Below are 22,992 nucleotides of genomic sequence, written 5' to 3' on the forward strand. Positions count from 1 at the left end.
CGGAAATTTACTAACAGTTTCCTGTTTTATATACTGTCTAAGATACTACAAAAATTGTTATTATAGTTATTATTTATCACACTATAAAAATTAGTGTTATTGTAATTACAGTCTACGATTATTATAGTTATTATTTATAACACGACAAAAATTAATATCACAAGAATTGTTATTATTATAGTTACTATTTATAATACGACAAAAATTAATATCACAAGAATTGTTATTACTATAGTTATTATTTATAATACGACAAAAATTAATATCACAAGAATTGTTATTACTATAGTTATTATTTATAATACGACAAAAATTAATATCACAAGAATTGTTATTACTATAGTTATTATTTATAATACGACAAAAATTAATATCACAAGAATTGTCATTACTATAGTCATTATTTATTTTTTTAATTAATATCTGCAGTATTGCAAACTGCGAGCGAGCAATATTGACAATGTTGCCATAATTTTTTCCGCTTGCGAAATAATCTTCCCGCAGTTTCTTCCCAGAAATAAGTCTGCAGCAACGCGATCAATCAATTTTGCGAAAACATGCAGCACAATGTTTTCGTTCTGCACAGAGTTTGAACAATGATTTATAAATGGACAGAGAGCCTCTGCACTCTCATTTTTCCATCAGCATCCTCCCTCTCAACATTTTCAATCGTTCATAGTCATCTTGAATCTCCGGTCACCTCGAGGGAGCCGAAGAAAATAAAAATGACCTATCAATGCAGACAGAGATATCAACCCCGGGAGCCGATGAAACCACGATTTATCGGAGTTTCTGTGCGCGCAGCTGCGTCGCCGCCGGATGATTTTTTTCCCCTCTCTCTCTCTCTCTCTCTCTCTCTCGCGCGCGCGCTCTCTCTCTCTCTCTCGCGCGCGCGCTCTCTCTCTCTCTCTCTCGCGCGCGCGCTCTCTCCCTCTCGCGCTCTCTCTCTCTCGCACTCTCTTGCTCGCACACTCTCCCTCTCGCGCTCTCTCTCTCTCGCGCTCTCTCTCTCTCGCGCTCTCTCTCTCGCACTCGCTCTCTCTTGCACTCTCTCTCTCGCGTTCTCTCTCTCTCTCTCTCTCTTTCTCTCACTCAAACTCAAAGCAACAAGGAGGACTGTACATATATTACGTGCGAACGATAATATAGCGCTCTCTTGGAACGTGCCTATTTCATTCATAACCGATCGAACGAGACGCAACGGAACACGGGAGTAATTCAATTGCCAGGGGAGCCCCCATAATTGCATGGCTATTCGAGTGTTTAAAGTGTTCAGATAACGGGAGACGCGCGAACGACGCTAAGTAATTTAATATCGCGGACAAACGAAGGTTTTTATTCATTGTAACTGGACTGCGGATTTTATGCATTTATCGGGAACTTGGGTAGATGTAATTTCAAATAGCAAAGAGAATTAAAAGAAATAGTTGTGTGAAGGATTTTAAACAATTAACGAACTTGATATTTAGTTATATTATATATTTATATACTATAATATATTTATATTATAAATTATACTATTATTATACTATAAATATATTTATATATTGTATAATATTATATATAATATTTATATATAATATTATGACTCTGAGGCACCACTAAAATTATTATATAATAAAAGTTGTCTATATCGATGGAAGAAATATATAGTAATAATAATAAATATATAATATATTTATTACATATCTATATATAATATTATATATAATAATTAATATTATATAATAAAAATTGTCTATATCGATGGAAGAAATATATAGTAATAATAATAAATATACAATATATTTATTATTATTACTATATAATAATTTTAGCGGTGCCTCAGAGTCACCACTCGAGTGCAAAGGGTTAAAGAACACCCTGAAAACAATAATAAGCCAAAAGAGCCTAAAAATAAGCGAAAGAAACGCAAGAAGCAAATTCTATCAAAAACAAGAACCGAAGAACATCGAACGAATACCACCGAGAAATACCATCGCGGCTCTCGTGGAATTAACATTCGATTATTTGAACATCCACTCGGTGAACCGATACGAATTCAGCGGGGGAACACAACGCGAATAAATCTCTCTCGCCGCGAAGTCTCAAGGCTCGCGCGCGCGTCGAGTAAAACATATTTTGCCGGTTGAAATTGCAAAGGGTTAATTGGTTTAATTACACGAGATACAGGGAGACTGCGTTTCCTTTCGCGGAACGGCGAACGATAATTCGCGCGGACACTGTTTACGCGCGGCGAAAAACAATTCGAATCCGCGGCGAGTGGCCGGGTTCAGAAAACGGAAGAAGGTTAAAGGCGCGCCTCAAGGATAAGAGGCACACATCCTAGGCGAAAAAGGACGCGCGATCATCGTGCCGCGCGCGGCTCTCTCTCTTTCTCGCGCGCGCGCGCGCGCGCCTCGCGTATCCTTTTTCTTTCTTCTCGCGAACCGGAAACCGCCACGAGCGACACACAACGCATTCGGAATGGTCACTCGACACGTCAGTCCCGACCTCGAGGCTGACGCGGCCGCGCTTTCAGAACGCGAGTAATACCTCTCCTCTCCTTCTGCCGTGCTGAAAGTGACCAACCGAAATGGTAAACAGAGATTTCCGTGTGCTCTAACGCCGAGCTATTTCTGTATATTCTTTCTTTCCTTCGGCCGATCGAATTCGCCGTTTCGAATTGCTTTCGCGGATGGCGACGCGCGAAAATTGTACTACAGTCGCGCCAAAAAGTATTCCTTTTCAACACCTTTTTTTTTTTTTTAAATTGTACCAAACAAATTCTTCTTTTTTGTGTTAGGAAATCCGGTTTGGTGAACAATGATGAAAATAATTTTTGCACAAATTGCAAATGGTTGGATAGTTTTCATTAGCTGGGCTTTCTGAAGGACGCTTTTTAAACGGAATGTCCTTTTTAGAATTGCACCAAACAACTTATTTTTTTATGTTAGGAAAACCGGTCTGGTGAACAATGATGAAAATAATTTTTGCACAAATTGCGAATGGTTGGATAATTTTCATTAGCTGGGCTTTCTGAAGGACGCTTTTTAAACGGAATGTCCTTTTTAGAATTGCACCAAACAACTTATTTTCTTATATTAGAAAAACCAGTCTGGTAAACAATGATGAAAATAATTTTTGCACAAATTGCGAATAGTTGGAACTTTTTTTCATTAGCTGGGCTTTCTGAAGGACGCTTTTTAAACGGAATATTCTTTTTAGAATTGCACCAAACAACTTATTTTCTTATATTAGAAAAACCAGTCTGGTAAACAATGATGAAAATAATTTTTGCACAAATTGCGAATAGTTGGAACTTTTTTTCATTAGCTGGGTTTTTTGAAGGACGCCTCTTAAATGGAATATTCTTTTTAGAATTGCACCAAACAACTTATTTTCTTATATTAGAAAAACCAGTCTGGTAAACAATGATGAAAATAATTTTTGCACAAATTGCGAATAGTTGGAACTTTTTTTCATTAGCTGGGTTTTTTGAAGGACGCTTTTTAAACGGAATATCCTTTTTAGAATTGCACCAAACGACTTATTTTCTTATGTTAGAAAAACTAGTCTGATAAATAATGATGAAAATAATTTTTGCACAAATTGCGAATGGTTGGAATTTTTTTTCATTAGCTGGGTTTTTTTAAGGACGCTTTTTAAACGGAATGTCCTTTTTAGAATTGCACCAAACGACTTAGTTTTCTTGATGTTAGGAAAACTGGTCTGGTAAACAACATCTAAAACAATTATTGTTAAAACGGCGACTGAGAAATATACGTGTTACGTTTTACCATTTTTTTTAAAAGCTGAGACCTTTGACCGTAATAACTAAATAACCGTAATAAAAACAAATAAATTATAACAATAAATAATAATTATTATAAATTACAATAAATAAAAAACTGATGGAAAATAATCAGCGCAACACGTGCATGTTTCGTTTAGATCTTAGATTTTTAGATTTCATAGTAAAACTATAAAAGTATGCAATTTATACTTGCTGATTTAATAGTTATTAAGTCATATTTTTACGAATATGATTCGTATAATAATAATACTAAGTATAATATAGTATAATAATAATAATATATAATAATAATATAATAATATAATAATAATAATTAATAATATAATATAATAATAATAATAAAGTATAATATAGTATAATAATACTAAACATCGTTTATAAACTCTGCATTTATCCGAGAAAAACTTTTACGAAACAATCGATCGTTTTATCGCACTCGCCTATACTGGTCGTAGTCTCTCTAGTTTATTAACTAATCCGTCCGATCGACCATAAACGCGAATAACTCCCGCCGGTTATTGCTTCTTTGTACAGTTTTGTTGCACAATTAGCGCTCGTAGGCGGTTCGAATGAAATTGAAATTAGAATAGAATAATGGAAATACATAATTTTAACGCCGCGCGTAAGTTAAGATGATTTCATTATCCCACATTGGGACAGCAGAGCAGTTTCTCATGTGGAATGGGACCGTGTTGAAACGGATAGCACACGGGCGCGCTGCAACCGCCAATTTGTTTTTTCGACTGTTGCGACACAAAATGAAAGTGAATGAGGAGGAATGGGCGTCGACCGACGCGTGTTAGTCCGCTTGTCGACAAACTTTTAAGCGACGACAAAACGAAACGACGCCTTGTACACACCGCCGGGGCTTTATTTGATTCGTTTTGCTACGGGCGGACTCTCTCTCTCTCTCTCTCTCTCTCTCTCTCTCCCTCTCTCTCTCTCTCTCTCTCTCTCTGTCGCGGAGGAGGAGCAGGTTATGTTCTTTTTCTGTGAAAATGGTCTTGAAAATTGCTCTCGTAGTAAAATACGCTACTTACATTTCAATTTTACGTTCGCTGCCAGCGTTTATTTTAACAACCACCGTTATGGTTGTAACTGGACTGTGGTGAATCGTTGGGCAAAATCTAATTTTCATCTATGTCGTTTTGTAAACATCTGGAAGACGGTTTTACGTAGAATTTTATAAAAATTATGTAATCCCTACGAAATAACATTCGTAAAAATCCTGTAACAATCTTATAATGGAAAAAAGTTTAGAATTTTTATACTATTTAATGAACGTTTCTTGCAAGTAAAGATATTATTACATACAACAAGATTAAATTATTTAATATATATTATATTATATTATAATATTATTATATTATATATATTATAATTATATTATTATTATTATTATATATATTATATTATTTAATTTATATTATTTATATATAATATTATTATTATTTTCTTCTTTCTTTTCTAGCCTAATTGAAAACAAACCCTCAATTTTCTTTCATTCAATAAATATTTAACATATATAAATATTTACTATATATAATGAATTTAATTATTCATATTAACTGACAAGATTTTATATTATCAATTATTTACTAATATATAATAAATATAATTATTGATATTAACCTGACAAGATTTTATATTATTATTTACTATAATATACATATTATAATATGTATATTATTATTTTAATATTATTATTATAATATATATGTATTATACATAACTGACAAGGTTCTATATTATTAATTATTTACTAATATATAATAAATTTAATTACTGATATTAACCCCTGACAAGATTTTATATCATTACTTATTAATTAACATATAATAGATATAATTATTAATATCATCTTATTAACATCGAACTCAGTGTCTAAAAAGGTTAAAATGATTCCACACAGAGTTTTGGCCACGTTTCGGTGATTTCCGACCACGATGGCCGGCAGGGTACCGGCGTTAACACAACGCGGCCGTTCGAAGTGTCCCCGTCGCTTCGGAACGTTGATCCAGAATAATTGTCAATGATATTAAGCGCGCTTTAAAGACAGCCGGACAGCGGTCATTCCTCGCGTTATTGAACATGATTTTCTTGATGACCGCGCGCGATGCATGGCGGCGCGATAATCAACTTCCTGCGCCGGAGCCGGAGCTGCCGAGCAGCAGAAGGGGTGTCTCTCTCTCCCTCCCCCCCTCTCTCGATTGTGTTTATCTCCGAAGACAGTAATGACCGCGAGGCGGCCGTGCCAATGCTGGCCACGGGCCACTCTCTCTCTCTTTCTCTCTCTCGCGCTCTCTCTCTCTCTCTCGCACTATTTCTCTCTCGCGCTCTCTCTCTCTCTCTCGCACTATTTCTCTCTCGCGCTCTCTCTCACGCGCTCTCTCTCTCTCGCGTTCTGTCTCTCGCGCTCTCTCTCTCTCTCTCTCGCACTATTTCTCTCTCGCGCTCTCTCTCTCCTGCACTATCTCTCTCTCGCGTACTCTCTCATGCGCTCTCTCTCTCTCGCGTTCTGTCTCTCGCGCTCTCTCTCTCTCTCTCTCTCGCACTATTTCTATCTCGCGCTCTCTCTCTCCTGCACTCTCTCTCTCTCGCACTATTTCTCTCTCGCGCTCTCTCTCTCTCTTGCACTATCTCTCTCTCTCTTGCACTATCTCTCTCTCTCTCTCTCTCTCTCTCTTGCACTATCTCTCTCTCTCGCGCGTTCTGTCTCTCACGCTCTCTCTCTCTCTCTCGCGCTATCTCTCTCTCTTACTCTCTCTCTCTGCCGATGATTTATATCCTTCGAGGTCCCCGGAATCCACCGGCTCGCGTCTTTTTCCGCGGAGACGTTCCCCTAACAGGCCCCTAACACAAAGAACATCGGAGGAAAGGCAGCAGCATTGTCTCTGCTGTTTCTGCTCCCTTCTCGCGCGCTCCCTTTCGCCGTGGCCCCCGATAAATGTTGCGAGAAAACGGCGCTGCTGCTGCTGCCGCTGATAAATCGAACAGCGGCGACGGCGGCTGCGGCAGCGGCAGCAGCTCCCGAGAGAGTTTTCTGCCGATTTTCTGCCGCTCCGTCTCGCTCGCGTTCTCTCGCGCTCCGCGACCGTTGAATTATATCGCCGAGACGTTTCAATCGCGGGAGAACGGGCGTAGGAGAGCCAAGGAGACCCCAAGGAGAACGACCCGCGAGGAAATATTGCGAAACTGAATTTTTAACAGCTCCGAGGTGGCGGTTTAACCCCTAGCCGTCGTAAAATCGAAACCGAGCCGCGAACGCCTCGAACGCCTCGATATGTGAACGCCGGTGAATATTACGGTTGTCCTTTGACGAGGTTCGAGCGGCTTTTTCTGGCCTCGGGATAGTCGCGAACAACAGTAACGATTGTACAGTCGAGCTTTGTGCGAAATAAAAGACTCTTTTTATCGATTGCAATGGACGTGTAGACAAATAGATATTTTTCTTCTCTCGTTAAATCATTTCTGTGAGTCGAGAATAATACGCAGACGTCCTTGAATCCTTATATAATTATATATTAAATTATGTATTAAATATATTATAATATATAATATATTAATATGTATTATTTATATACATTATATAATTTATATTATTATAATATATTAATACATATTATTTATGTACATTATATAATTTATATTATTATAATATAAATATAATAATTATATATTAAATCCTTTAATATTCTCGTTGTTTTAAAAGTGGCTTATAAAAAAGTGGGTTATAATAGTTGGACAGCGGATTTTTAGATAAAATAAAAGATTTTTTTTATCAATTGTGATGGACATGAGTCAAATAGATATTTCTTTCCTCGTTAAACAATTTCAGTGAGTCGAAAATAATACATAGACGCCCTCAAATTCTTTTAATATTCTCATTGTTTTATGTTCCGTTCAAATTATTTTGTGCAAACAATATATAATATTCAAAGTGTCCCAAAATTATGACATTTGCGGGAAATGTGGAGTTCCCGAGATCATTTGAAGTAGCTTTTTCCTTTACAAAAATGTTCTCCGAAGCATCGTTAACGAGTTATTAACAAAAAAGAACACTGACCAATGAGATATTGCGTACGTCTGTCGCCCCGCCCTCGCGACCACTGGTCATTGCGTCAGACGGCAGGCGCGACGCGGCATTGGCCGCACTCGCTCTCCGATTGGTCAGTGTTTTTCGTTAATAACTCGTAAACGATGCCGCGGATTGCATTTTCGCTAAGGAAAAATTTACTCCAAATGACCTCAGGAATCTCTCATTTCCCGGAAGTACCATAATTTTGGGACACCTTGTAAAATAATATATTATATTATATTATATAATATAAAATATAAATATAATAAATATTTTCTGCATTTATTTAAAAAAAAAACAGCAGAAATCACTTAGGAATCTCGATTCTTTTTACTTCAAACGTTTCTTAAACTCTTTTTTTCTTAATTTTCAGATCCCGCACGAGCCTTGAACATTGAACGAAGTAAAACAATGTAATGTAGAAATGCGTGAATTCGTTAATTTTATACCATCGTTGATCTCGTTGTCTCACATCGTTAGCCGACGCGAACCCGTACTCTTTTTTTTTATTATAATTGTAGATTCGCGAGCGTTACAGTTATACACATAGGCGCAGCAAACACCGTTTTCTTGCCTCATTAAGCATCGTAATGTTACGATAAAAATCGTTCGGCCTTCTCATTCGTGCAAATTGCAAGAACGGTAGGATGCACACTATAAGACTAACTTGAAGAAAATTGATCATTTCGATCGTTCACAACGTTGATGCCCCTTGAATGATTATACTTCTGAACATTTCACTGTTAATAACGCATCGCAGAAATATATTATTTAGGACTGCAGCAAAGAATTTTCTTATTATTCATTATAATTCTATAACTTTGTGTTTCCATAATTCTCTAGCTAAATAATAATAATTCTCTAAAATAAATAATTCTCTAGCTCATACATTATCTTAAAATTATTATTATTATTATTATTATTATTATTATTAATTGCACGTTACTTTAATTTGCCACATCGTTTCTACTCCTCACCGAGGAATTTTCTGTTTATACAAAAAGATCGACGATTGTACCAAGAGATGACATTACAAAAAGTATTATCATTATTATTAAAATTATTATTAAAATTCTAAATAAAATGTGAAGACCCCTTGAAATGATAATTAAACGAAATAAAAATTGTCTGCCGCGATTGCAAGAAATAGGAATTACGTAGAAAGTAATTTCGTGTTGCCTCAATTATAGCGGAGTGACAACGTGTCGGTGTTCCTAATTTCTTTTGCGACAGTTTTCCTGTTTTTCTTTCTCTTTTCTTTTTTAATCCTCCAGTCGCGAAGAAAGCAACCGAGCATCGGCAAATCATCGAGAGCCGGCTTTCCAACGTCAACGAAAGAAATGAAATAAACCTTTCCTGAGAGCGCCGCTGTAAGTCGGCTCCAAGATATCGCAGGATTCGAGGAAATTCCCAACGCGTTTTCCAGGGGACCGTGCACGCGCGAGTACCGCAGAATTTCTTCCTCTCTCGGAAAAATATCAAGAGACGTGGCGCGGGCAGTGCTTCGATATCAACGGTGGCGAGAGAAATTGCAGGGCAACCGGTTAACCCATTGACTGCCACGCAAATTTAGCGCGTTTTGCCCTGGATGCCACGGTTTTATTTGAAAGAAAACATGAAGTTTTACAAAATATAATAATATTAAGTTACTGACATAATATTGCAATGGCATTTACAGTATTTTTTTATTGATATATTATCAATATATATATTCTCTACACTATATAGGGTATATTCTATACACCCTATATATTCAATATATTCTATGATATTTTTCTATTCATAAAATAATATAATTTAATAATACTAATTATAAATATTTAATAATAATATTATATAATATCAATATATTCTATAATATCTCTATCCATAAAATAATATATTCAATATATTCACTATACTGTACAGGGTGTCCCAAAAATGTCTCGCAATCCGGAAATGGCGGGTTTCTCGGATCATTTGAAGCAACTTTTTCCTTTACAAAAATTGTCTCCGAGGCACCGTTAACGAGTTATTAACGAAAAACAGTGACCAATAAGAATCGAGTACGGCTGACGCGAGGTGGCCCAGCCAACCAGCGCACGAAGTCCAGTTCCGCTCATTGGCTCGGTCGCCTCGCGCCAGTTGAGCTCGCCTCTCATTGGTCACTGTTTTTCGTTAATAACACGTTAACGGTGCCTCGGAGAAAATTTTTGTAAAGGAAGAAGTTGCTTCAAATGATCTGAGGAACCCGCCACTTTCAGATTACGAAACATTTTTGGAACACCCTGTATACATTTTTAATTCATTCTTTCTAATAGTTCCTAACTCAAATAGCCATTTGTAGCCGATCTAAACTTGCAGCACCCACTACGAGATATCTCGTAGTTGGCAGTCAATGGGTTAAGCAATGCAGAGGGTGCACCCAAATCGGAAATAAATGTGCACAATGCTGGTAATGCGCGTATAACGGATAATCCTTACACAGCATTATATTTTCTGCAAAAATAGAGCAGACGCGATTCTCGGACAAATTAACTTTTCGAATATTTAACCCTTTGCAGTCGAAACTATTTTAACTGTAAATCTAGAATAATTTTTCTGGCTTATGGTAGTTTTATTTTACACGACAAAGTGCATTTTATGCATGTGAAATTGACTCTTGTGACTCGCACAGCAATTACGATCTTAACAATTTTTTAAATCTAAAGTTTGGTAATATAAACATTATCTTAGAATGTGATATAACAAATTTTAGCGGTGCCTCGGTGTCACCACTCGAGTGCAAAGGGTTAAGATTCTATTTTAACGCTCCTGCCTGACTCGTGGCGAAGATTTCTAGCGATAATCGGTTAGGTATGAATATTATCTGATTTTTCAAAGTTGGAATAAAATGTTTTTTTGCTTGTTATCGATATTTAAGCGCGATATTTATCCCAGCTTCGTGATAAATATAAATATTCATTTTGTTTTAAAATGTTGTTACAATCGAAATCGAGTTCGACGCATTGTCACTGCGAAGATAATTATTTTAGATAAATAGTTATTCGATGAAATTGTTTTTGGTCAAATATTTTACTCGAATAAGGATTATTTATTGTTCGTAACAAATTGTTCTAGCTATTTATTCGAATATAATTCTTTATTCTATTTATTTATTCGAATAATTCTTTATTCTAGCTATTTATTCGAATATAATTCTTTATTCTATTTATTTATTCGAATAAAGACTAATATTATTCGAATAAATTATTCCTATAGAGCTTGCAAAATAAATTCGAATAATAATGACAATAATAGTTGATCGTTTTTTTAACGTAATTAAAAACATAACAGCACGTTATATTTATTATTCAAATCCTAGTAAAATCCAGGAAATATTGAATTCTTTCGTAATCCAAAATTCCTAGTAAAATCAGAAAAGTTCGATTGTATTACAATGAAAATAATCTTCGAAAATGAATATTCGATCGACGACGCCCTCGTGCGACCCTTGTCCGCTTCAATCGAGGAAAAATGCACTTTTCCCCGAATTTGACCGTCCGAACGAATTAACACGTTCGCGTTCGTGGGACAGTCGTCTCGTGTTTGTTTATAGTTTAACGACGCGCGCATAACACAGTGTGTACTTTTATGGTCACCGGGAACCAAGGCGAACACACACTAACGCGCGTGTGCGCGCTCGCACAAAGGGTGAACAAACGAACGTTCGGTGGCCTTCGATTCCCTCGAAAGCGACGGAGGAGAGGATACAACTCGTTTCCCTCGATTCACTGAACACTCGAACGATTCTTTCTTTTCTTTCTTTTTTTTTCTTTCTGTGTCACGTTGCAACACATGGGGGACTTTCACGAACGAAAATGTTTGAAAACGTATCGGCGGCGTCCGCCCACGCGGGCCACGCACGAGCGCGCGGATCTCGGGGACCAGCGCGAGAGAGCATGCACGGCCAAGCACGTGGCTCTTTTAATGAAAAGAAACAAAAACAAAAAAAAAAAAGGAAAACATTTCGCTAGCAATTTCTTCCGGCCGCTAACGAGAAAACCACCATGCGCGGCGTGTACACGTCACTCGCGCGCGTTTAGCAACGCGGCGACATTTCGAAATTGCGTCACGCGCCGGTTGCAAAAAGTATTTTCGATTTTTAAATCGAAGAAATTCGAGACTTCGAAAATACGGGAATTTTCGAAGGACTGTGAACAATTTTCGAACAATGTAGAAAATCATTTCTGCAGAAATTGCGATTGGAATGACAAAAAACGATGCGAAATTAACGTAAAATTACGTTCGCCGTTCATTGCGAGACACAGAAGCTACGTAGATATTTACTTCTTTGTTTATTTACTTTTTAATCAATTGAAAATAAATGCAACAGTGTTTTTTAAGTTTCCGAATGTTTTTCATATTTTCTGTTTGATCTATAGGGTGGCGGTTCTTTATGCGGAATAACAATTCTCTATCTCGCGAATTTCAGACTAACGAAAAAATAATAAAAATGTGGTCTCTCCACTGATAAATTTATTGAATTTACAACAATATAACGTTTTAAGTCAATTCACTCTTTTTTATAACTTTTAGCGGTTTTACAGATACTTAATCTCTATTATTAGTCCTAAATTTGAACATAATCATATGTATTAGATGTACATATGTAATTATAAATTTTTATGTGCTTAAAAATATATATAATAGTATATAAATTTAGGATTGCGAACATTGCTATGTATCTATAGAACCAGCAAAAATTGTAAAAGCATGGATTGAAATAGGATGGCTATTATTATTATTATTACTACTGTATTATTATTATTATTATTATTATTATTATTGTATTATTATTATTACTATTACTATTATTATTATAAAAAATAATAAATTTAAGAGAAATATCTACATACGTAAATACCTACGTATATATTAATCAAAAACTTCAACATAAAAGTACAGATTGAAACGAAAGTATTATAATTATTATAAAACGAGTAAAATATTGCAAATGAACTGGACCACATAATTTAGCTCTATACTGTATCTATCTGAAAGCCATATAGAGCACAATCGATTTTGCAGCCGACTGGATTGAGAGCGAACACATAACTGTTCAATCTAATATGACACGAATAATAGTATTTCTTTGCCTGCTCTCTCTCTCTCTCTCTCTCTCTCTCTCTCTCTCTCTCTTTCGCTCTTTCCTTCTGCTATCAGACTACCCACTCGTTCCCTTTTCCCGAGTAAATATATGGGGAAACGGGCGACCAATTGTGTCTACAATTCCACGTCGTTGGAGCGAAAACTTCGGAAAACGTCGCCAGCCCATTTTATCACGGCGAAGATTGCGTTCTTCGAAATTGTATTTTTCAATTAGAATTCGCGGGCATTTCAGTTCATTTTCGCTGTTCGTAAACCGTACAGCACACCACCGATGTACAATATACAGGGTGTCCCAAAAATGTCCCGCAAATCGAAAGTGGCGGGTTCCTCGGGTCATTTGAAGCAACTTTTTCCTTTACAAAAATTTTCTCCGAGGCACCGTTAACGAGTTATTAACGAAAAACGGTGACCAATGAGAGGCGAGCTCGGCTGGCGCGAGGCGACCGAGCCAACGAGCGGAACTGGGCTTCGTGCGCTGATTGGCTGGGCCGCCTCGCGTCTGCCGTACTCGATTCTTATTGGCCACTGTTTTTCGTTAATAACTCGTTAACGGTGCCTCGGAGAACATTTTTGTAAAGGAAGAAGTTGCTTCAAATGATCTGAGGAACCCGCCATTTCCGGATTGCGAGACAGTTTTGGGACACCCTGTATTTATACACACGTTTTTCGTCGATAACTCGTGAACGATGCCTCGGAGAACATTTTTGTAAAGGAAAAAGTTGCTTCGAATGACCTCAGGAATCCCTCATTTCTCGGAGCTACCATAATTGTGGGACACCCTGTATATACCAACGGAGTAGTTACTCCGCAGATATCGTTAATTTTGGCGTGGAAGAGTTTCGCCGGCGCGAACGATCTCGGAATTCGATCGGGACAACCGTGCACGCCGCACGCGCGCGCTTGGTTACGCGTTATCTCGTTCATCGTATGCACGTAAATTATATCCGAGCCGTGGCACGTCAAACACAAGAACGCCACCGATCGGCCGTTTATTTCCTACCGACCTAATATTTCGATCGAATCGGTCACGCGAGCTCACTCGTCCGATATCACGGTTGACTAATTCAATTCGGCGCGACTAATTCAAGAGGGGCACGCAATAAGAAGCCGCGGCGGCGAGCGGGCACCCACTCACTCCTTTGCATCCTCGATCGTCACCGGCAGTATATGCATTGACCCTCGTGCGCGCTCCCCCGACGAAAATCCGTCCGATCTACAGGGTGTCCAAAAATTATTGTACTTCCGGGAACTGAGGGATTCCTGAGGTCATTTGAAGCAACTTTTTCCTCGGCGAAAATGCGATCCGCGGCTTCGTTTACGAGTTATTAACGAAAAACAGTGACCAATCAGAGGCGAGATCGACTGTCGCGTGGCGGCCAGTCAGCGGAACTGGGCTCGGCCGCTTCGCGCCAGCCAACGAGTTCGGCTAGCGCTAGGCGGCCGAGCCAATCAGCGGAACTGTGCTTCGACCGCTCGTTGGCTCGGCCGCTTCGCGACAGTCGACGAGCTCGCGTCTCATTGGTCAGCGTTTTTCGTTAATAACTCGTTAACGATGTCTCGGAGAACATTTTTGTAAAGGAAAAAGTTGCTCCAAATGATCTCAGGAACCCCGTATATGTACTTTACATTCTGCGACGCTACACGGTTTCTTCGCGAACCGTCTTTTCAATTCTATTCGCTGTTTAAAAACTGCGATTGCTAGATTTTTGTATGCGAAATAAAAATTGCATCGATGCAGCCAAGATGCACAGACATTTATTTATTTACTCTCATTTGTTAAGTTATCTCTCGTAATCATTTTATCGAGCTGAAAATAATGCAATAGCGTTTTTTTTAAATTCTTGAAATGTTTTCACTGTTTTTTTATTCGAGCTACTCATTTTTCTCGTAAATGCATCACGAATGAGACACGCGACTGAAATGTCAAACGATAGCGTATAAATATTAATGAACAATCTCGATTGGCATCGGTTTCTTTTTTTCCATGATACTTTGCAATTCGTTTCATAGGAAAAAATTAGGTTTCATCTGGTAAATTGATGTAACAGGTTGAGAATGCGGGATAGAATGTGCAATTATGGTTGAAACTTAAGAAACTTTACATATCGTTAGCATTTGCGCAAAATTGGATATTTTAATAAATATACGACTTGTTTAATTAAACGTACATATTATAGCGAAGCATGTTACACACTGTTTGTATTGCAATATCGTTTCATCTAGTGCATGCGACAAATAAAACGAATAGAAAAACTAAAAGAGACAAGAAAAATGAAAATAAAGAATAAATAATAAAAATAACAAATAAAATGAAACTAAAAAATTTAAAATTATCTATGTAACACGTGTATTATTAATATCAGTAGATTGTAAATATATTATGCAAATATGACAAACTTGAGAAAATAGAATGCAAAACGATAAAAATACCAGATCGATTAAAAAACGCTGAATATTACCAACGCATTAAAACGATCAAGAGATGAAATTTTGCAAAATATTGTAATTTCGAAAGTGCCGCGGTAAATTCTCCCCAATTTTCCATCAGCTTGTAAAGTGAAAAAGTGAACAATTTGGGAAGAGAAGACCTTGCGCCTTGTTTTTATAATTGTCGACGAGAGACTCGAATAATCGTATCTCGTCTCTTTCAAAATAGTCCATTTTTGTCTACAAGCTGAGAGAAAATCGAGGAGAATATACTGTATGTACAATTTGTTAATATCGCCATCGAAAGCCGACAAGAAGACTCGTTCGCGCGCCCGCGCGCGCGCGTGTCTAATTTGTAATGCGTTATTTTTGTAACGCACACCCTGAAGAAATAAGTGTGTCCCAGCGATTTTCCCACAACAGCATCTCCACGGTCTTGATATTATAATTGCGAAATGAAAAAAAATCCGAAAGCCGCCGTTTCCTTTCGCATAGTACACACGCTGCTGTATCATTTCTGAAGAACCGCCGCCGCCGCGTGCAATTTGGAGTTTCAGCAAAATTATGCTTTCGAACGGTGCCATAGCGAGAGCAAAAAGCAAATGACCACGTAAGAAAATGCTCGTCGAGCTGGGCTCCGGGTTTTTCTCAGAGCGTAAACGCAAGGACATATTTTACAACTTGATATAATTAGGTTAATCGTGAGCCCCCCCCCCCTCTCCCCCTGTTCTAGGTTCCGAATGAGAAAGACCGACACCCTTTTCTCGCCAAATCAATAAACGCTCTTCAATAATGTACATATTCGTCGTTACGATACAGGTGCTGTTGAATTTATGGACTCGCTTGCGATTCGCGAGTATCAAGTATCGTCATCGTCTACGATGATTGGTTATCGCGTATTATAGTCGGGCATCATTTCGGTAAATGCTCGTTCAAATGATTATTTTAAAAAAAAACATTATTTGTTATTTGGACGATTATATGAAAGAGACGAAAATAATTGCTTATTATTTGTGTAAATCTAAGTATACTGTTTGAATTAAACTATTTAATAGTTTATATGATATTTATAATAATATATTAATGATATTTAATATAATAATATTTATAATAATATTAATGATATTTAATATAATAATATTTATAATAATATTAATGATATTTAATATAATAATATTTATATTAATATTATATAATATTTATAGCAAAATTTATTTTTTAATTTCAATTGTCATTTATCGATTATCATATTTAATTGCGTAATTAAATCTATAATTTAGTCTATAATCACTCAAACGATAAGCGATATCATTGAGATCAGGCCGAAAGAAGCTTTAATAATAATAGAATGAACATTAATATTCATTGCACGAAGAACGAGACAGAAAAATTGCTTGCTATTTGCATAAATTGCAACTTTATAGAGTTTAAACTATTTAATATAGCAAAATTAATTTTCTTATCTGTCGATGCAATTTCAATTGTCTAGAATTGCTGGAACGATAAGCAATATCATTGAGATCAGGCAGAAAGAAGCGATTTCTTTAATAATAATAGATGAAAATTAATATTCATTGCACGAAGAACGAGACAGAAAAATTGCTTGCTATTTGCATAGTTTGCTTGCTAATTGCTAGTCTGCAACTTTATGGAGTTTGTATAAATTGAATGCAGCTTTATAGCAACTTTATATAAATTCCATGCAACTTCATAGGATTTGCATAAATTGTATACAATTTCATAGGGTTCGCATAAATTGTATACAATTTCATAGAGTTTGTATAAATTGCATGCAGCTTTATAGCAACTTTATATAAATTCCATGCAACTTCATAGGGTTTACATAAATTGTATACAATTTCATAGGGTTCGCATAAATTGTATACAATTTCATAGAGTTTGTATAAATTGCATGCAGCTTTATAGCAACTTTATATAAATTCCATGCAACTTCATAGGGTTTGCATAAATTGTATACAATTTCATAGGGTTCCCATAAATTGTCTACAACTTTATAGAGTTTATATTAATTGCATGCAGCTTTATAGCAACTTTATATAAATTCCACGCAACTTCGCAGGATTTGTGTAAATTGTATACAATTTCATAGAGTTTGTATAAATTGAATGCAGCTTTATAGCAACTTTATATAAATTCCACGCAACTTCGCAGGATTTTTATAAACTGTATACAATTTCGTAGGGTTCGCATAAACTGTACACAATTTTCTAAAGCTCAAAAAAAGCCAAAAATTCGAACGATGCACAAACAACGTCTCCGCACGATTAGGGCGGCGATTACGATTCACCTCTCATACTCTCGCATTCGAGATCACCGAAAAAAAAGAGAGAGAAACACAAAAATTCTTTTGCACCGACCCGAAATTTTCGGGGCCCCGATTGCGCCGAATTTCGTGCCGGCATAAAAGACGCGCCCCGGCGCGCGGAGGATGCACTTTATCGCGGCGCATGTTTGCCGACCGAAGAGAGAGCAAATAATATTCGCAGCGGCAACGCGGCGAGCACACAAATTAGATCACCTGGGTTCACCCTTTCCGAGTCGTGGCTAATCAAATTACCGTAAACTGCAGCTTCGCCGACGAACCTCCGCTGCGAACGCGTCCCACCCCAATTTAGCCGTCATAAAAAACCAGCCGGAAAACCGAACTCCGAGGAGCGAAAGCTTTCGACCCTCGCAAGGCGGAGGCTCGGTCAATTTCGACCCGGTGTATTTAAATCGTTCGGTGAATCGCTCGATTCTTATGTAATTGTAAAATATGAATAATTATCTAAGCTAGGCAAGGATTAAAGAAATAAATAAATAAATAATAATTGTGCAGTTCTCGGAAATTAAAAAGAAAAAAGAATGGCTAATAATTCTGGAAGAAATATCTTCCAAGATCTGTTTTGAAAAAACAGTTTCGACCCTCGCAAGGCGGAGGTTCGGTCAATTTCGACCCGGTGTATTTAAATCGTTCGGTTAATCGCTCGATTCTTATGTAATTGTAAAATATGAATAATTATCTAAGCTAGGCAAGGATTAAAGAAATAAATAAATAAATAATAATTGTGCAGTTCTCGGAAATTAAAAAGAAAAAAGAATGGCTAATAATTCTGGAAGAAATATCTTCCAAGATCTGTTTTGAAAAAACAGTTTCGACCCTCGCAAGGCGGAGGTTCGGTCAATTTCGACCCGGTGTATTTAAATCGTTCGGTTAATCGCTCGATTCTTATGTAATTGTAAAATATGAGTAATTATCATAAGCTAGTCAAAGTCCGGAAGTCAACCTAAGGTAGGCAAGGATTAAATAAATAAATAATTATTATTATTCAGTTCTCAGGAATTAAAGAAAATAAATTGCTGTTGCACTAGGAAAAACAGAATGACTAATAATTCCAGCAGAAATATCTTCTAAGATCTGTTTTGAAAAATTGACGAATGAAAGTCTAGCTAGGCAAGGATTAAATAAATAAATAATTATTATTATTCAGTTCTCAGAAATTAAAGAAAATAAATTGCTGTTGCATTAGGAAAAAACAGAATAACTAATAATTCCGGAAGAAATATCTTCCAAGATCTGTTTTGAAAAATTGGCGAATGAAAGTCTAGCTAGGCAAGGATTAAATAAATAAATAATTATTGTTATTCAGTTCTCGTGAATTAGAGAATGTAAATTACTGTTGCATAAGAAAAAAGAACAGAATGGTTAATAATTCCAGCAGAAATATCTTCTAAGATCCGTTTTGAAAAATTGACAAATGAAATCCTAGCTATACGCAAGGATTAAATAAACAAATAACAATTATTATTCAATTCTCAGCAATCAAAGAAAATAAATTGCTGTTGCATAAGAAAAAGAAACAGAACGGCAAATAATTCCAACAGAAATATCTTCTATAAGATCCGTTTTGAAAAATTGATAAATGAAAGCCTAGCTAGAGGCAAGGATTAAATAAATAAATAATAATAATTATTCAATTCTCGGCAATCAAAGAAAACAAATTGCTCTTGCATAAGAAAAAGAAACAGAACGGCAAATAAATCCAACAGAAATATCTCCTAAGATCCGTTTTGAAAAATCGACAAATGAAAGTCTAGCTAAACAAAGATCAAATGAACAAATAAATAAAAAATAATTATTCAATTCTCTCGAAAATCGAAGAAACTAAATCGCCATTGCGCAAGAAAGGAATAACAGAATGGCCAATAATTCAGCCATAAATATCTTCCAGAAGATGTTTTGAAAAACTGTCGAACGAAATCCTCGGAATTGCTAGAAACATCGTGAATAATAGCAGTCGTGACAACGGTGCGCCGTCCGGGGATTAACAACCCAGAGAAGACCCAAGAAAAAAAAAGAAAAGAAAAAGAAAAAGAAAAGAAAATCGTGGAGCGTCGGTCGGGTCGCCTAACAAGCTGGCAAAAAATAGCCCGCGCGTAGAATCGTGGAAGTTTCGTTTCGGAGGGCTTTTTCCGAGTTTATGGGTATTGTAAACCATAGGTCCGTCGTACTGACCGGTTCAGGCTGCAGGGTAGAGAAACAGCTGGAGAACGACGGGCCGGAGGCTCCGAGCGCGTACGGCGACTTGTGTGATTCACGGCGGGCCACTACCACCACAACAATAACAACAACAACAACAGCCTACTCCTCGGCCGCCGCGGAAATGTACGTCTTCGCAGCTCGTCTTCGGCCGACACTGACGGCGGCAACAAAAGAAAAGAAAAACAGCAACACTGGCGCGGCGGTCGTCGCACGTAACCCGAGATCCGAGCGCGGAGGATTTCTCTGGATCAACAATACCAGCGACAATAGCACTCGAGCACTGGGCCGTTGGAACGAGAGCCGCCGGGTCGCGCGCTCTCGTTTGGATCGCTGAGACGGGCGGCACCACAATTCGTCGGGGATAGAACCGCGAGCGCCGAGCACACGATCGAGACTATCCGCGCCGCGTCGGTCATTCTCTGTCTCTGTACCAGCCGACCCACGCGCGTTCCTCTCGCGCGGAAGAGGGACGAGCAGTCTGCTTGCTTGCGTTCTCGCTCGCTCCCACAGACAGCCTCCTCTCTCTGCTCGCCGTTTGCTCGCGCGACTCACGCGATAGCGCGAGCGCATGCGTTTCCCGGCCGCCGGCGGCTGCTGTGTGTGCCCCAGAGCTTATGACGCCGTGCGCGCGAGAGGGAGAGAGAGAGAGACACCGCGCCCCCGGGCCACGGGGTGGAAATGAATCTTCAATGCGATGCAATAAACGGAGAGCAGTCCCGTCGATTGGCTCGAATAATTCATTTAGCGCGGAAATCGCCGGATGAAAAATACCTACGGCATGGAACACCGACGTACCAGTCTTCCTGGGGAATCGATTTTCTTCGGCCGCGAGAGAGCGCGCCTGTGCTCGTTCAATGTAACATTTCGACGGTGTTTTTGACAGACTGCGCGCGCCCGGTATTTAATCCTTTTACGGTGGAGCGGCGACTCTGAGGCGCCGCGAAAAATTGTCGCGAAAGAAAATGATTTATTAGTAAATAGGAAATAATTGATCGATTGTTCGTGGAATTATTTTCATGTTTTTTTTAACCATTTGCACTCGAATGGTGACTCTGAGGCACCGCTAAAATTGTTATATCACGTTCCGAGATAATTTTTATATTGTCAAAGTTTAGATTTAAAAAAGATTGTTAAATGTGGAAATTTAACAATTAAAAAATTGTTAATTTAAAATTTAAATGTGTAATTTCATATGCATGAAATGCACTTTGTCATGTAAGATAGAAATACAATAAATCAGAAAAATTATTTTAAACTTACAGTTAAAATGGCATTCGAGTGCAAAGGGTTAAATAACTAAGAGATTTACATGATTTTTTGAATAACTACATTTATGTGATTTTGTAAAATAATTATGAGATTTATGTAATTTTTTAAATAATTGAGGGACTTACTTATTTCTTCGCAAATATTAATATTGACGCGTAATTTATTTATTGTTTGAAATAAATTGTTCGCGATCAGTTAACGTGTTCGTCATCGACGTCGCGTACATTTGACGACCATAATCTTGCTCCGAAGAGACCACAGGTGACACAGAATTTATCTGTTGATAGTTTTTAATGTTTTTGATAATAATTAGATATTTTTCTAATTAAATTAACCGTGCGATTTTTTCGACGATTATAGACGCAAAAGAAACTGAAAGATTAATAAATAAACGGCGGCATAATCTTGCTCCGAAGAGACCACAGGTGACGCAGAATTCATCTGTTATAGTTTTTAATGTTCTTGATAATAATTAGATAGTTTTCTAATTAAATTAACCGAACGATTTCTTCGACAATTATAGACGCAAAAGAAAATGAAAGATTAATAAATAAACAGCGGCATAATCTTGCTCCAAAGAGACCACAGGTGACACAGAATTCATCTGTTATAGTTTTTAATGTCTTTGATAATAATTAGATATTTTTCTAATTAAATTAACCGAACGATTTCTTTGACAATTATAGACGCAAAAGAAACTGAAAGATTAATAAATAAACGGCGGCATAATCTTGCTTTGAAGAGACCATAAGTGACACAGAATTTATCTGTTAATAGTTTTTAATATTTTTGATAATAATTAGATATTTTTCTAATTAAATTAACCGAACGATTTCTTCGACAATTATAGACGCAAAAGAAAACGAAAGATTAATAAATAAACGACGAGACGCACGCGTTACTTAATCGAACAACGTCAAAGCGAACCCGTGCAAGCGTGATCGCTCGAATAAATAAATACAACCGTGTAGCTACAGTTGGATCGAATTGACCCTGCGTCCGCAATACGAGGGTAGAACACGAGAGTGCATGCTACGAATGCATAAGATAGAGCATCACCGAAGGAAATTGGTACGCGACCGCTACGAAAATAAATATATAATTTTAAACATCGATGTTCAACTGCGACTTTCAATAGTTTTGCACGTCGCGACATTGTCGACTCGAAGAGATCGAACATCAAAGATGTTTTGTTTAACGAAATGAAAATTTGGAAAAATTTAGATGCAGTGATTTTCAAATATATGGATATATCCATTGTTCCATTGCCCGTATTTGCGACTGCGATATTTTTATTTGAGGGATGTTGAACCTTGAACTCTTAAATTGCATTATTTTGTCGAGTCTGTCGAATTCTTTTATAATTATTATATAATTATTATATAATTATTATATAATTATTTATAATAATTATATATGTTATAATTATATTATATATAATTATTTATAATTATTATATAATTATATATTATTATTTGTTACCAATAAATATGAAAATTCTACATTTATCCAAAATAATTGTTCGAATGAAATTCCTTTTGGCGGAATTGTTTATTCCTATAACAATTTTAACTGTATATAATATATATTTTTAGTTATTTATTTAACTATTTATAGCTATTTATATATACACAGCCAAATAAATAACTAAAAATAGCTAAAAATATATATATTATACAAATATACATAAAGAATAAAAAAGTTATATACATGATATAATATAAATAATAATTTGTTATAAACAATGAA

The 22,992-nt window shown here is 36.8% G+C and overlaps 1 protein-coding gene across 7 annotated transcripts in view; it reads right to left on the bottom strand.

Annotated features, from left to right (window-relative positions):
• The window catches only part of LOC117228686 (rho guanine nucleotide exchange factor 10), a 143,835-nt gene that overhangs the window by 25,720 nt on the left and 95,123 nt on the right, over nt 1–22,992 (bottom strand). Inside the window, exon 1 of one of the 7 annotated variants that reach the window (XM_033484599.2) lies at nt 19,948–20,366. The exons of the other annotated variants lie outside the window; for them this stretch is intronic. The gene's annotated coding sequence lies outside the window, so the exon portion shown is untranslated. Of the gene's footprint in view, nt 1–19,947; nt 20,367–22,992 lie in introns of those variants that run through there. 7 annotated transcript variants of the gene reach the window in all.

The sequence above is a fragment of the Megalopta genalis genome, chromosome 1, assembly GCF_051020955.1.
Source record: "Megalopta genalis isolate 19385.01 chromosome 1, iyMegGena1_principal, whole genome shotgun sequence".
In the NCBI taxonomy this organism is placed as follows: Eukaryota; Metazoa; Arthropoda; class Insecta; order Hymenoptera; family Halictidae; genus Megalopta; species Megalopta genalis.